Here is a 12550-nt window from a genome sequence, read left to right on the forward strand (position 1 = left end):
CCCTCCTGGCCCGCCCGCCCGCCTCCCGCCCGCCTCCCCGCCCTAACCCCCCCCCCCCCGGCCGGGAGGTGGAGCTCGGGACCGCTCTGGTCCCTCCGGGAGGGGACCCCGAGCACTGCTCCCCAAAGCCACGACTCCCCTTCGCTATCTCCCCACTACCCCGGGCCCGGATACACAGGCAGTACCCCTCCCTGGCTCTTCACCTTGCACTTATCCCACTAGAGCCCCCATCTGGGACCCCTCCTGAATTCCCTTCCTAACCTCACTCAAACACCTGTCCCCTACCCTGCCTCTTGGGAAGTTGGGGCAGGGGCAATGTCTCCCCCAGTGCCTTCTTCCCTGGAGGGCATCCGTTCCTCCAGATCCACCTTCTTCCCGACCAGACCCCCAGATCACCCCGCTTGGCCCTCCCTTACCATTGCGCTCCGGGGAAGTCCACCCCTCCCCCTCTGGCCGAAGCCGCAGAGCGGTCAGCCTCTGAGGCCCCAGCAAGCCGTGGGGGTGGGGCCATGGAGGGGACCTTAGGAGGGGGAGGGTAGTGTGACCCGGGGGCTCCTCTAGAATGAGGATGGGGGATATATACAAGAGTGAGACTGAGGTGAAGCGCCGGAGCTTGGGCTCTTCGAGGGTCCCCCTATTACCTGCCCTCAGGGCGGGATGGAATTGTGGCCCCACATATTTACCAGTGACATACACACATTCACAGACTTACACGGGTCTCTGCCCCACAAGGCCGCTCAGTGTCACGGCCTGTGTTACACGCCCTCGCAGTGCCACACGCTCCCTGTCACACTCACACTCACCGAGTCACACACGGTGTCACACACCGTGTCTTACACACTCCTATTCTGGTTTCTCCCTCTCAGCTCTGGCTCTCTGGCGCCATCTAGAGGTCTCTGAGAAGCTTGGGAACTCCCTTCCTGTGCTCAGGGTTTGGTATCCCAGGATCCAAAATGCTCCACTTCAATATGACGTCCTGCCTTTTGCCACTTATAGGCCTAGGCAGGGTGTTCTAGGTCAAAAGAATGAGGAAGACTTTCTCTGGCAAGGCCTGGCACTGGGTGTGGAAAAGCCTGTTATGGGATGACTGGTTGTTTGGCCTCTATTTGCCATAGCCTCTGTCCCTTTCCTGTCCCCCATTTTCCCATCCCTACCACTTTTATTCCCTTTTTCTTCTTCCTCCCCCTCCCCCTCCCTTCTGTCTCCCCACATTTCTGTGGAACACTATTCTGGGTAAGGTGGGATCTCAGGCCAGCTAAGAGGGCACCCAAGGACTGCCAAAGATCTCGTGCAGAGCAGCCTCCCTCACTCAGCCTCCCTTTCTGACCTGGGCCCTCTTCTAGTGCCTGCTCCCAGCCCTCAACCCCAGGAGCCCACGTGGGAGGCTCTGGATGGGATGAGCTAGTGAAAGGAGGATCTGTCCTGTAACAGGCTTCTCTACCTCTGCCCCCGCCAAACTCACACTCTCCTCATCATTGAGCACATCTCCAAGGAAGGAATTAGTGGCCCAGAAAGAAGAAATCTTCCACAGAGGAGCTGCCCCAGGCTCCCTGCCCCCAGCATGTGCCCACTGCCCACTGCAGCAAACCCTCCCCAGTTGGCTTGCTGGGAGCCATTCAAAGGCTCCTCTGTTCTCATCCCTTGCTCAGGGCTGAACAAGATAGGCAGCCGCGGAGCTGGGCAGGAAATGCTAATTTCCCAGATGTTCTCCTCCATCCTCCCTGCTCCACCACCATCAAACCCAAATCCTGCACCAAGTGGTAGGAGCAGAACTGGGCCAGAGCAACACAGGGTGTGCCTACTCTTCTCCCTGCTCCCCATCCCCTCCTACCCCAGCTGCCAGGCTGGGCTCTGGGGGGTGGGGGAATCTGAGCCTGGGGCAGTGTATACATGGGGATGATACTGTCTCCCCTAGAAAGGAGGCCAGCAAACAGTAGGGACTAGGAGGTGGCATCTGAAGAGGAGAGAAACCAAGGCTCCTGGCCTCCTACCAAACTGGGACCTGGCAGTAGAGCAAGTAGAGCACTGGGGTGCTCCTGAAGCTAATGGTGCCTGAGATTCCACTTGAGACCTTGCCAGGGGTTGGAGCCTGGGGGATGCTAGGTGTGGAAGTGGTTGGTATTCTTGTCGCCTAAGGCTCTTGCTGTGATATGAATGTACCTGGGATGGGCTGTGGCCAAGAGGACTAGGGTGCTGTAAGGCCTGGCTCTATAACAGAAAGGTTGCTGGGTTTTTTTTTGTTTTGTTTTTTAATGTTTATTTATTTTTGAGAGAGCGGGGGAGTGAGAGAGAGAGAGAGCGCGCGTGAGCAAGCTGTGGGGGGAGGGGCAGAGAGAGAGAGGGAGACAGAGGATCTGAAGCAGGCTCTGCTCTGACAGCAGAGAGCCCATTGCAGGACTTGAACTCACGAACCGGTGCAATCATGACCTGAGCCAAAGTCGAACACTTAGCCGACTAAGCCACCCAGGCATCCCAGTTGCTGTTTCTGACTGCAGCTCAAATACTGTTGCAATGCTGTGATGCTGGTGTACATAGGCTACAGCCAGGACAACACAGAGTACCTACGAGTCTGTTGCCAAGCTCTGTGTGTGTGTATGTGTGTATGTGTGTGTGTGTGTGTGTGTGTGTGTGTGTGTTCATGTGTGCATTTTGAGGGAAGAGCTGTAACTGAAATGCCATTGGGCCTGAAGCTATAGGTGTGAGGCTGGCACACCTGAGAATGGCTATAGCAAAGAAGCAGTTCTCTGATAATATGACGTAGGTAGAGCTGTAGCTGGATCCATTGCCTAGGTCCTAGGAGATGAGAGGCTGTTGCTAGGAGCCTGTACCTGGGAGGAAGTCTGTTACCTGGGATAAGAGCAGAGCTACTGTTGTGTATAGGACTGTAGCTGGGATGCTATTGGTCCCGAAGCTATAGCTGTGATGACAGCATACCAGGGATTGGCTATAGCTAAGATGCTGTTGCCCAGGCTTGTGGCTGTGCTGTTACTGTGTGCAGGATTCTAGCTGGGATGCTGTTATGCCTGCAGCCATAGCTCTGAAGCTCAAGTGTAGCTGGGAGGCCATTTCCTAGTAATGTAGCTGGACCACTGTTGTGTGGAGGCCATAGCCCAGACTCTGTTGCCTAGGAGATGAGAAGCTGTTCCCTAGGATGCTGTTCTGGGAGGCAGCATGCAACCTGAGCTGGGACTGATCTGCTGTTGGAGCTGATCTACTGTTTTACTTGGGATGGTTCTGTGTGTCTGTTGCTGCGCCTGTGGCTGGCCGGGTGGGGGAAGGCGAGTGAGTTTTGCCTTGAGGTCTGGGAGATGCCAGGAGCCTGAGGCTGGGCGGGGGCTGCCGCTCTGGGGAGGCTCCAGCAGCTGCTCTGCTGTGGAGCTGGGAAGCCTGTTTTCATTACTGTTTTAACTCTTTTTTTAACCTTGTTTTTCTCTCGGCTGCACTTTCGCTCACTCATTAATTTTGGTATTTTTCTCACGGTGCCTCAGCCCCTGTCACGGCTGCCATGGCAACAGGAGGCAGTGTGCACAGCGCCAAAATATCTGATCAAAAAATAACCAAAATAAGCAAACACCAAAATGGCTGTGCTGGGGGCTATAGCCAAGAGAGAGCCCATGGCTCAGATCCAGGAAACCCAGGCTCCCAAGGGACCCCTTTCACTCCCTCCTCTTCTCCAGGGAAGCTTTGCTGAAAGCCCTGATAACCTGGGAGGCCCCTTCCCAAAAGCCCCCCACAACACATTCTCCTAGGACTCTGAGACTTCCAATGGCCCTCACCCAACAGGCAGCTTTGCCTGAAGTGGGAGCATGGGGAGGATGTGAGGGCTGGGGATTACTTCCCAGCAGCTGACAGTTAAGCCTCTCAGAGGCTCCCTACTTGTCCTAGCCACACACATCTATACCCACCCAGCCACCTTCTCCTGGCCCCTCCTTCCTTAAAGCTTCTTCCACCTTCTCTGCTCCCAACTGCTAATTGGCCGCCTCTATTTTCTTCTTTTCATACCCCAGCATCCTGATGGGACGGAAGACGGGAGGGAGCTGCAGCCTGCAGGCCCATTGCCCAACTCCTCAGTGGAGGTGCTAGGGAGAGATGCCACAAAAGTATTTGACACCCTGAGGCCTCTGGCCACCTCTAGGTCCAGCTGCCCAGGGGCAATTCCTGAATAGTCCTGAATACCCATGCTCATTCCAGTTTCCACTCCTACTTTCTGGGAGCCTGCTCATTTCCCGAGGGCCTCCTTCTCTCAAGAGAGCATGTTCCCAGGAGAGGTAAACTGATAGAGCCTCATGTGAAATAGGAAGGGGCAGAAGTCTTGGTATTACTGTCTCCCTTCCTTCTTCACCCACTTATTTCCCTTCTGAAGGGATGTCCTTTTGGATGTCTGGAGCATTGAGAACTGGAGGAACGGGGATCCCCTCGATTCTGCCTCAAATCACATCACCCAGTTATATCCCTGGCTGCTTTTCTTAATGTCTCTCCCCCAACAGTAAAAGTCTGGTTCCCCATAGGTTTCTGTTGCCACCTGCGAATAGCTAGAACTCACCTCCTGCTTCTTACTCTCAATCCCTATCCCCTGCCACCCCCACCCCCCCAAACCCAACCAACAGTAGTGGCCTTGGCCTCCTGGCAGAGCCATTCTGGGCTTGTTTCCATAGAAACTGGGTAGTCTGTGCAGTGCAGGAAGGGATGGGGAGACAGGAGCAGAGAGGAGGGACCAGACCCTGGGGCCTGCCCCAGAAGAAGGGAGAACAGCACTAAGAGAAGGGAAAAAACAACCTGTCCAATGGGAGGGAGGGATCTGGATTTGGGGAGAGGAGAAAAGAGGTAGCAAAAGTTTGGTAGGTTCTGTATTCATGCAGCTTGCTCTAATGCCTTCTGAGGAGGGTGCTCTGATGCCTCCTGAGGAGGGGACACCCAAGTGCGACATTTCCTGGTAAGGGGAGGGAGATTTCTCTCTACCCAAGCCCCTAAAATCCTTCTTTAGCAAGAACTGCCTGATCCAGGTTGAAACTCTTTCCTAGAGCCACTACTCTCTCAGACAGGGACCATAGGCTACCTTGCTTCCCTTAAGAGCTAGCTCCAGCCTAGTGGCTCCGAGCGCTGGAGGCTGGGCAGCCCCGGGACTGGTGGCCGCTGCTGACCCCGTGGCGTGCCACTCTCAAAGGCCCCATTCATCTCTGGGGGCTGAAGGCGCCATTGTCTCAGTCGGGGGTGGGGGGAGGGTTGGTGGGGGCAGTGGGGGGTCTCGACTCAGAAGGAAGGAATGCGTCTGGAGAAGTTGCCTCCAGGGCTCCAGTCTCCAGATCGCCACCAGATCTCCATCGGGACCCCTTCACGACCCCGAGCCCTTTCCCCCATTAGCTCCGAGCAGCCTTCAGGCTTATCCTCAGAGTGGGAACGGCGGAGTGCGAGGGAAGCCTCGCCCCACCCACCCCGCCTGCTGTCTTCTAGAGAACGTTTTCTGGCTCTGGGAGCTGTCCAGCACTTCGGGTCCTGACGGACCTTAGACTTGCTTAGGTGCCATCAGGCAAGAGGGTGCTAAGGGTCGTGGGGGCCCCGGAGCTGTTCTCCACTCAGACCGTGACCACAAACCACAACTTGCCTGGGTGGGCTTTGGTGCAGTTTTGGGCATGGGGATCTATCAGTGCTGAAAAATGATCCCAGGAGCAACTTCACCGAGGCCCTGTCTTAGCAGAATTGAAGGGTTAATCGCCACCAGGCCACTCCCCTGGAATTACGTCTTCAACTCAGCAGAAGAAAAAACCACGAGAGGTCAGGCCCTGCCTCTCCCTGCCCCCAGTCTCTCCCCATGCCTCTATTTCAGTTTTCCTCCAGCTCTCTCCCTCCTCCTCTCTTTCCCTCCCTGCTGGGTTGGGGGCTGCTGAATTATCATTTCTCAGCTCTGCTAATGTGCTTCCTGCTGCGGGGAGGGATCATAATTCTGGGAGATGATTAAGTTTCAAATTGTTTTTCTTTGTGTTGCTGTAGATGAGGCTTTAATATGGTCCCTTCCCAGACAGGGGGCCTGGCCTGGCCCCAGCTGCCTGCCCCCATCCCTCCTTTGCTAGCCCTCTTCTGTCTTATAGGCCAGGTTTGGGACCATGTCCTTTGGGGTCCTCTCTAAACTTTGGGGGGAGGGCATGAACCAGTCTTGATTCAAAGGGGAATACATATGATGTAGTGGTGAGGAATCCTGGGTTTTAAGTCAGACAAGTTAGAATTCAAACCCTAATTCTTCCACTTACTACCTGTTTGACCTTGGATGAGGTACTTAAACTACCTGAGCCTCAGTTTCTTCGTCTATTAATTGGGGGTAATTTAATAATTGCCTCATAGAGTGCTTGTGTGGATTTAAAGTGATAACGCATAAGTGCTTAGCAGAGTGCCTGGCTCATGGTAAAACTTGGTAAATGTTAGTGGTTATTTAAAAAAATTTTTTTAATTAATTTTTTTAATGTTTATTCATTTTTTGAGAGACAGAGCAAGTGAACATGAATGAGGGAGGGGCAGAAAGAGAAGGAGACACAGAATTCGAAACAGATTCCAGACTCTGAGCTGTGAGCACAGAGCCTGAGGCGGGGCTGGAACTCACGAACCATGAGATCAAGACCTGAGCCGGTCAGACGCTCTGCTGACTGAGCCACCCAGGCTGCCCCTAAAAAAATTTTTTTAATGTTTTTTTTTTTTATTTTTGAGAGAGAGAGACAGAGCACCACCACGAGAGGGTAAGAGAGAGAAAGAGACACAGAATCTGAAGCAGTCTCCAGGCTCTGAGCTGTCAGCACAGAGCTCAATGCGGGGCTTGAACTCATGAACCATGAGATCATGACCTGAGCCAAAGTTGGACTCTTAACCAATCGAGCCACCCAGGCACCCTAATGTTAGTGGTTATTAATACACACATACCCTGTTTGATCCTGCCTCCCCTATCCTCCTTGATTTTATTCTTCAGTAAATGTATATCTAATGCCTAGTATTTTCTAGGCACTTTGCAATAGAAATTAAGTTATCCAGGAGTTAGGAGGTTGGGTTGCTTGCTTATCTTCCCTAAAACACCCCTTCATTCACCCCCTTCCCTCCTTTCAATTGGAGTTCACTGTCAGTATATCCTCCCACCTACTTCTAGATCTTCCTTCATTATTCCTACTCCATTCTTGTTTCTTTCACTGCAGTCTTATCACTTCACCTTGATTCTTATCCTCCTAACACAATGCATCTTTTACCTTTTACATCATTCTTAATCCCATTTGGGGCCATCAGAGGGAATAAAGGGAATGAATTTTCAAACAAGGAGAGAGAATCCTGAGTTATAGTCTGTGTGTGTGTGTGTGTGTGTGTGTGTGTGTGTGTGTGTCTAAGGGTCACACACAAGTTCACATTCAGTGGTGGGTCTTTAGCAGACTTCTGAACTGTCATATTTGAACTGTGTGCTTATTTGCTTCTCTATCTCCTATGTATAAGCCATACAACCCTTGAAATAAAAGTCTGTTTCTTTGCCTACCTACCTTCCTGCTCTGCCCCTGCCTTTATCTTTGTTATACTCTGAATGGGAAAGCCTGCTGGGTGTCAGTAAGAGAAGCTGATTTATGATAATGTATTTTTGTGTCTCTGCTCAACTGGCTTCCTACCCTTCACCATACTGGCTTTTTTGCCCAGTTTCTCCAAGATGTCATTTCATAACTCTTTGAGGACTTGGTTCAGTGCAAAAACAGAAGCTACTCTATGTATTTTATTTTATTTTATTTTATTTTACTTTATTTTTGAGAGAGAGAGAGAGAGAGAGAGAGAGCACAAGTTGGGGAGGGGCAGAGAGAGGGAGACAGAGGATCTGAAGTGGCTCGATGCAGGGCTCGAGCTCAAAACCATGAGATCATGACCTGAGCCAAAGTTGGACACTCAACGGACTGAACCACCCAGGTGCCCCAACTCTATGTATTTTAAACTGAAGGGAATTTAATATAGGAAATTAAGTTTACAGAAACAATGAAAAGACTTGTGGAATAGACTCCTAGTAAATGTACCAAGAGAGCTAATATGAAGAGAGCTATGTATGTATGTCATGATCACAAAGATGGGGACTCAAAATGTCATCACTGAAACTACTGAATTAAAGAGCACGTTCCAGAGATTTGCCATCTAGGAATTAGAAGAGACAGGAAGTTGGAGTGGCTGTTACAGGAGAACCCCATGTCTACAGGATCCTGCCTGCCAGCAGAAAGCCCAAAATAGCAGAAAGAAGGCCTCTTCCTCCTTTTTGTCTTCCAGTCACACAAGTGCACCTAAGTGTAAGGGAGTCAGGGAAATGTAGTTTTCTGGTCTCTGTAACATAGTAGTAATAGAAGGAGTACAGGATGCATGCCAGTTGACCATTTTCAAACTAATTTGGATTCTGCCCTTTAAGAGGTCACAACTAGAGGAGAGAACACCAGGATCAATGCAAATTTAAAGGAACCAGGAGCCAGAAAGTGTCTGTGACAGTTAAAACATCAGCCACATGAGGTCTGGGACCTTGGCAGTCTTAAGTTGATTCCAGACCTAATTTGGAGCTATGGAGCTTCGGCTCTGCTAATCACTAGAGGAACTAGGCTAAAGACAGTGTACTAAGGAGAGGGGGAAAGGAGAGACCATGATCCAGTGTCAAGACAGTTCTCACTTCCAGCAAGGACCTGTACATGGTAATCTAGGGCCCTGAGTGCAGTCCCAAGGAAAGAGGGCCCATGTTCAGTGGTAGCTTCTCCCACACCCTACTTTTGGTTTATGTGGCCCTATGTGACTCACTTGTTACGTCTTCAAGACCACTGGACGAAGAAAAGTGTGGAGAAAAAAGACTAAAGTGGGTCCATCTGGAGTAGGTGTGCCTGAGCCCAGGAGTGTTTTGCTGGGGAACACTGAGGAACTGGCACCTTCAAGGTGTCTGTATCTGCTTCCTCCTATAATTCCAGATATTTTGGCATCTCTCCTCTTTTATGACTCCAGGTATCTGGAATCAGGTCCAGGTACTAGGACAAGGAAGTAGTGACAGCTTCCAAGATCCCAAATAAATTTCAGGTCCGTAAATGCCTTCAGTTTATAACTACTGAGTGAGTAGGAAGGTCTAGGGATAAGGAGTAGACTGGCATCCCCATGGGCTAAAAGTGGAAGGTAGTACATGATGGTTGGTGGGTAAAACTGTGACCTCAAGAGTCCTGTCCTGGATTAGCTGCTTCCTAGTTGTGTGACCTTGGGCCAATGATTTAATGTCTCTGAGCTGGTTCAGCTTCTGTAAAATGGGAATGATATGTACTTATCTCACAAGATGATTGGATAATTAATTGAATTAATAATACATAAATATGTATAAAGTGCTTAGCCCAGTGCTTGGCATATAGTAAGCCAGCGTAGTAACCCATATAGTATGGCTTATATAGTAAGCCATATAGTAATAAATGGTAGCTATTAATATTATCGTTGTTAGTGTTAATATGTTCTCAGCAACAAACATCTTCAATCTTAATTATCAAGAAACATATATAAAAGACGTTCCTGGGGTGCCTAGTTGGTTTGGTCAGAGGAGCATGCGGCCCTTGGTCTCAGGGTCACGACTTTGAGCCCCACATTTGGTGTAGAGATTACTTAAATAAATAAAAACTTTTTAAAAAGCGGAGTTTCCTTATACAAAACTTGCTCCAGAAATATGAACTCTTAGTCACATTCTGGAAAAGTGGGGAGTCCGATAGGCCAAGACGCCCGTCAAGCCTGTTGCCCTTAGCTGAACAGTCTCTGTCCCCTTCAATCCCAGTGCTATCCTTGTGTGATTCCATTGGGCATCTTAACATGGCCCAGGAGGAGGGGGGCATGGTGTCACTCTGGCAGGTGAGGAAGGGAAAGACTGGTGATATTCAGAGGCCCAAGATCAAAACAGTTTGGAACATCTGCTCCAACCTTTTGTGCCCCTTTCCCTACTCTGCTCTCCTTTCTCCAAACCCTCCAGCTTCATTTCAATTTTATTGAACATCTGCTGTGTACCAGGCACTATGCCAGGCACGGGTGGGGCAGTAAAGAACAGAGAGAAAGGCAGTCCCTAACCAATTGGAACTCTCAGTTGAATGGGGTCACAAACTATGCAAATACAATCACACAAATAATCAGTTAATTATAGTTGCAATAGGTGCATCCAAGGAAAATGCCAGAGAGTAATGAGAGTGGATAATGAGGGAACTTAACTTCCCTTGTTAGTCTAGGGGAAAAGGGAGCCAGCAGAGAAAGCCAGATGAGACCTGAGGAATAAGAATCAGCTTTGGCTAAAGGAGGGGGAAGTGCCCTGGGCAGAGTGACTTCCTGCCAAAATGTTACATGATAACCTTATGGTGTGTTGTCTTGACCAGAGGTATTTGATTTTTAACTGGGGATTCCCATAGGGATAAATATTTAATGGTGGGATTTTTGAGAGGCGTGTGACCACCTGATAGGGTCAGGAAGCCTTCTCAGCAGTGTTCAGACCAAACCATGTGGCCAGGAGGGCTACCTCCGGGTATGTAGCATGCATGAGTGTGTGTGTGTGTGTGTGTGTGTAGGAGTATAATTGCATGCTTGTGATTGTGAATGCTGGTGCAGGTATGTATGGATAAATGCAAAGCTGTAACTAATAATTTTGACATCGGGGCCAAGTAGCAGAAACGTATCTTTAAATCCAGTGATACTCCAGCTCTTGATGGAATTGGGGGAGAGCCGAGAAGGAAGACTGTTCCCCCATGTGCACACAGGAGCCCCAACAGTTTGGTTCCTTGCCCATGACTTGGGACATCACAGATCACCCATCTCTGCCAGTGTCTGGGACAAAATAGGCAGCCTTGCTAGGGAAACATTGGTGTTGACGGTGAGGGAGGAGGAGAGGGTTTTAATTTGCCTAGGCTTTTGAAAGTCACTATTTAAAATGTTGGCACCCTATGTATTCTTGTTCCTGGGTTCCTGGCGAGCATACCTTTATTGAGACTTTGAATGTATATGTGCATATATATGTGTGTGAATGTTGATTGTATGTGCTTATGTGTGTATATGTATATAATGTGTGTGTATATGAATAGGTGTTTGGGGACTACAGTATAAATTGTGATAACTAAAAGCCCCTGTGTGGTTGGGGCCAGCAGACATGTTCCTGTGCACCTTCTTTCCCACTATGCCTGTCTCCACACGGGCTGGGATTATCTGCTGGTCAGGGCTGAGTACCTTCATATTAACAACAGTCTGAAGATGTACTGACCGCAACAAGGCAAACAGAAATAATATGCTCACATTCACCTCCATTCCATAAAGCAAGTGGAACCTGGGCCCACTGCAGTGAATGAGCTTCAATAATTCATCCCAGCTGCCAATGTGATATTGATATAAAGCTAATTTAACACTGGGGGAGCCAGGGGAGGTAAGGAGCAATTATGCCTTCACCTGCAGCATAGTCACTGCTAACTCTCTGGTGCCACAGTGAAAAGCAGAATCCCAGAGTAGGAAATGGGCTGGAGAGGTCACTTGCCCTTTTCTTTCTTTGCAGGCAGTTGACCTTCTGAGGCTGTTAGGATGATGTTCTATTTTCTTCTTGATGATATTCTTTTCTTTTTAAAGATTTTAAGCAATCTCTACACCCAACATGGGGCTTAAATGTACAACCCCGAGGTCAAGAGTCACACGTTCTTCCAACTGAGTGAGCCAGCCAAGCGCAATGATATTCTTGAAAAGAGACTTTCTCATCCCCATCTCAGCATTCAAACCTGCCAATGGGGAAGAAGATGCTTCTTAGATCAGACTAAGGTCTCTTCTGTATTTCCTTCCAAGGAATTAAAACCTCTGGCACTTTCTATGGGGTATAAGATTTTTTCCAGAGAGAGAAGGAATCTATAGTTAATATCTTAAATGACATTTCACAACCCACTTGATTTTCTTTCTCAAAATAAAAATAACTCATTTAATGTCCCCAAAATATTTGAGTTCCTATCTTTCCTTATTTATTCAATAAATGCTTTGTAAGCACCTGCTGGTACTAGGTGAACTGAATAGTTTGGAATCTTGCCTACATGGGTTGACAGTTTAGTGGCAGAGAGAGAGATTTAACAAATACACAAAGGCGCCTGGGTGGCCCAGTCAGTTAAGTGCCCTACTCTTGATTTTGGTTCAGCCATGACCCCTGGGTCATGGGATTGAGCTCCAAGTTGGGCTCCATGCTAGGCATGGAGCCTGCTTGGAATTCACTCTCTCCCTCTTTCTCTTCTCCTCCCTTGCTCTCCGTCTCTCTCTCTCAAAATAAATAAATCAATTTAAAAAAATATACAAATAAGTATATAATTGCAAATTGTTCTCATTGCTACTTATTTTTATTTATGCATTAATTCAACCATCAATTCAATGGGAGAGAATAACAATAAGGAACAACTTTCGAATGGGAAGACGTCTCTGGGCCCTAAAGAATGAATAGCCTGGGAAGAATGTGGAAAGACTGGACCAGGGGCCGGACAAGGCACATGTTTGATGTTTTAGGTCTTTTTTTGTGTGTGTATGCTTATTTTTGAGAGAGAGAGAGCGT

This window comes from Leopardus geoffroyi, chromosome A1 (genome assembly GCF_018350155.1).
Source record: "Leopardus geoffroyi isolate Oge1 chromosome A1, O.geoffroyi_Oge1_pat1.0, whole genome shotgun sequence".
NCBI lineage: Eukaryota > Metazoa > Chordata > Mammalia > Carnivora > Felidae > Leopardus > Leopardus geoffroyi.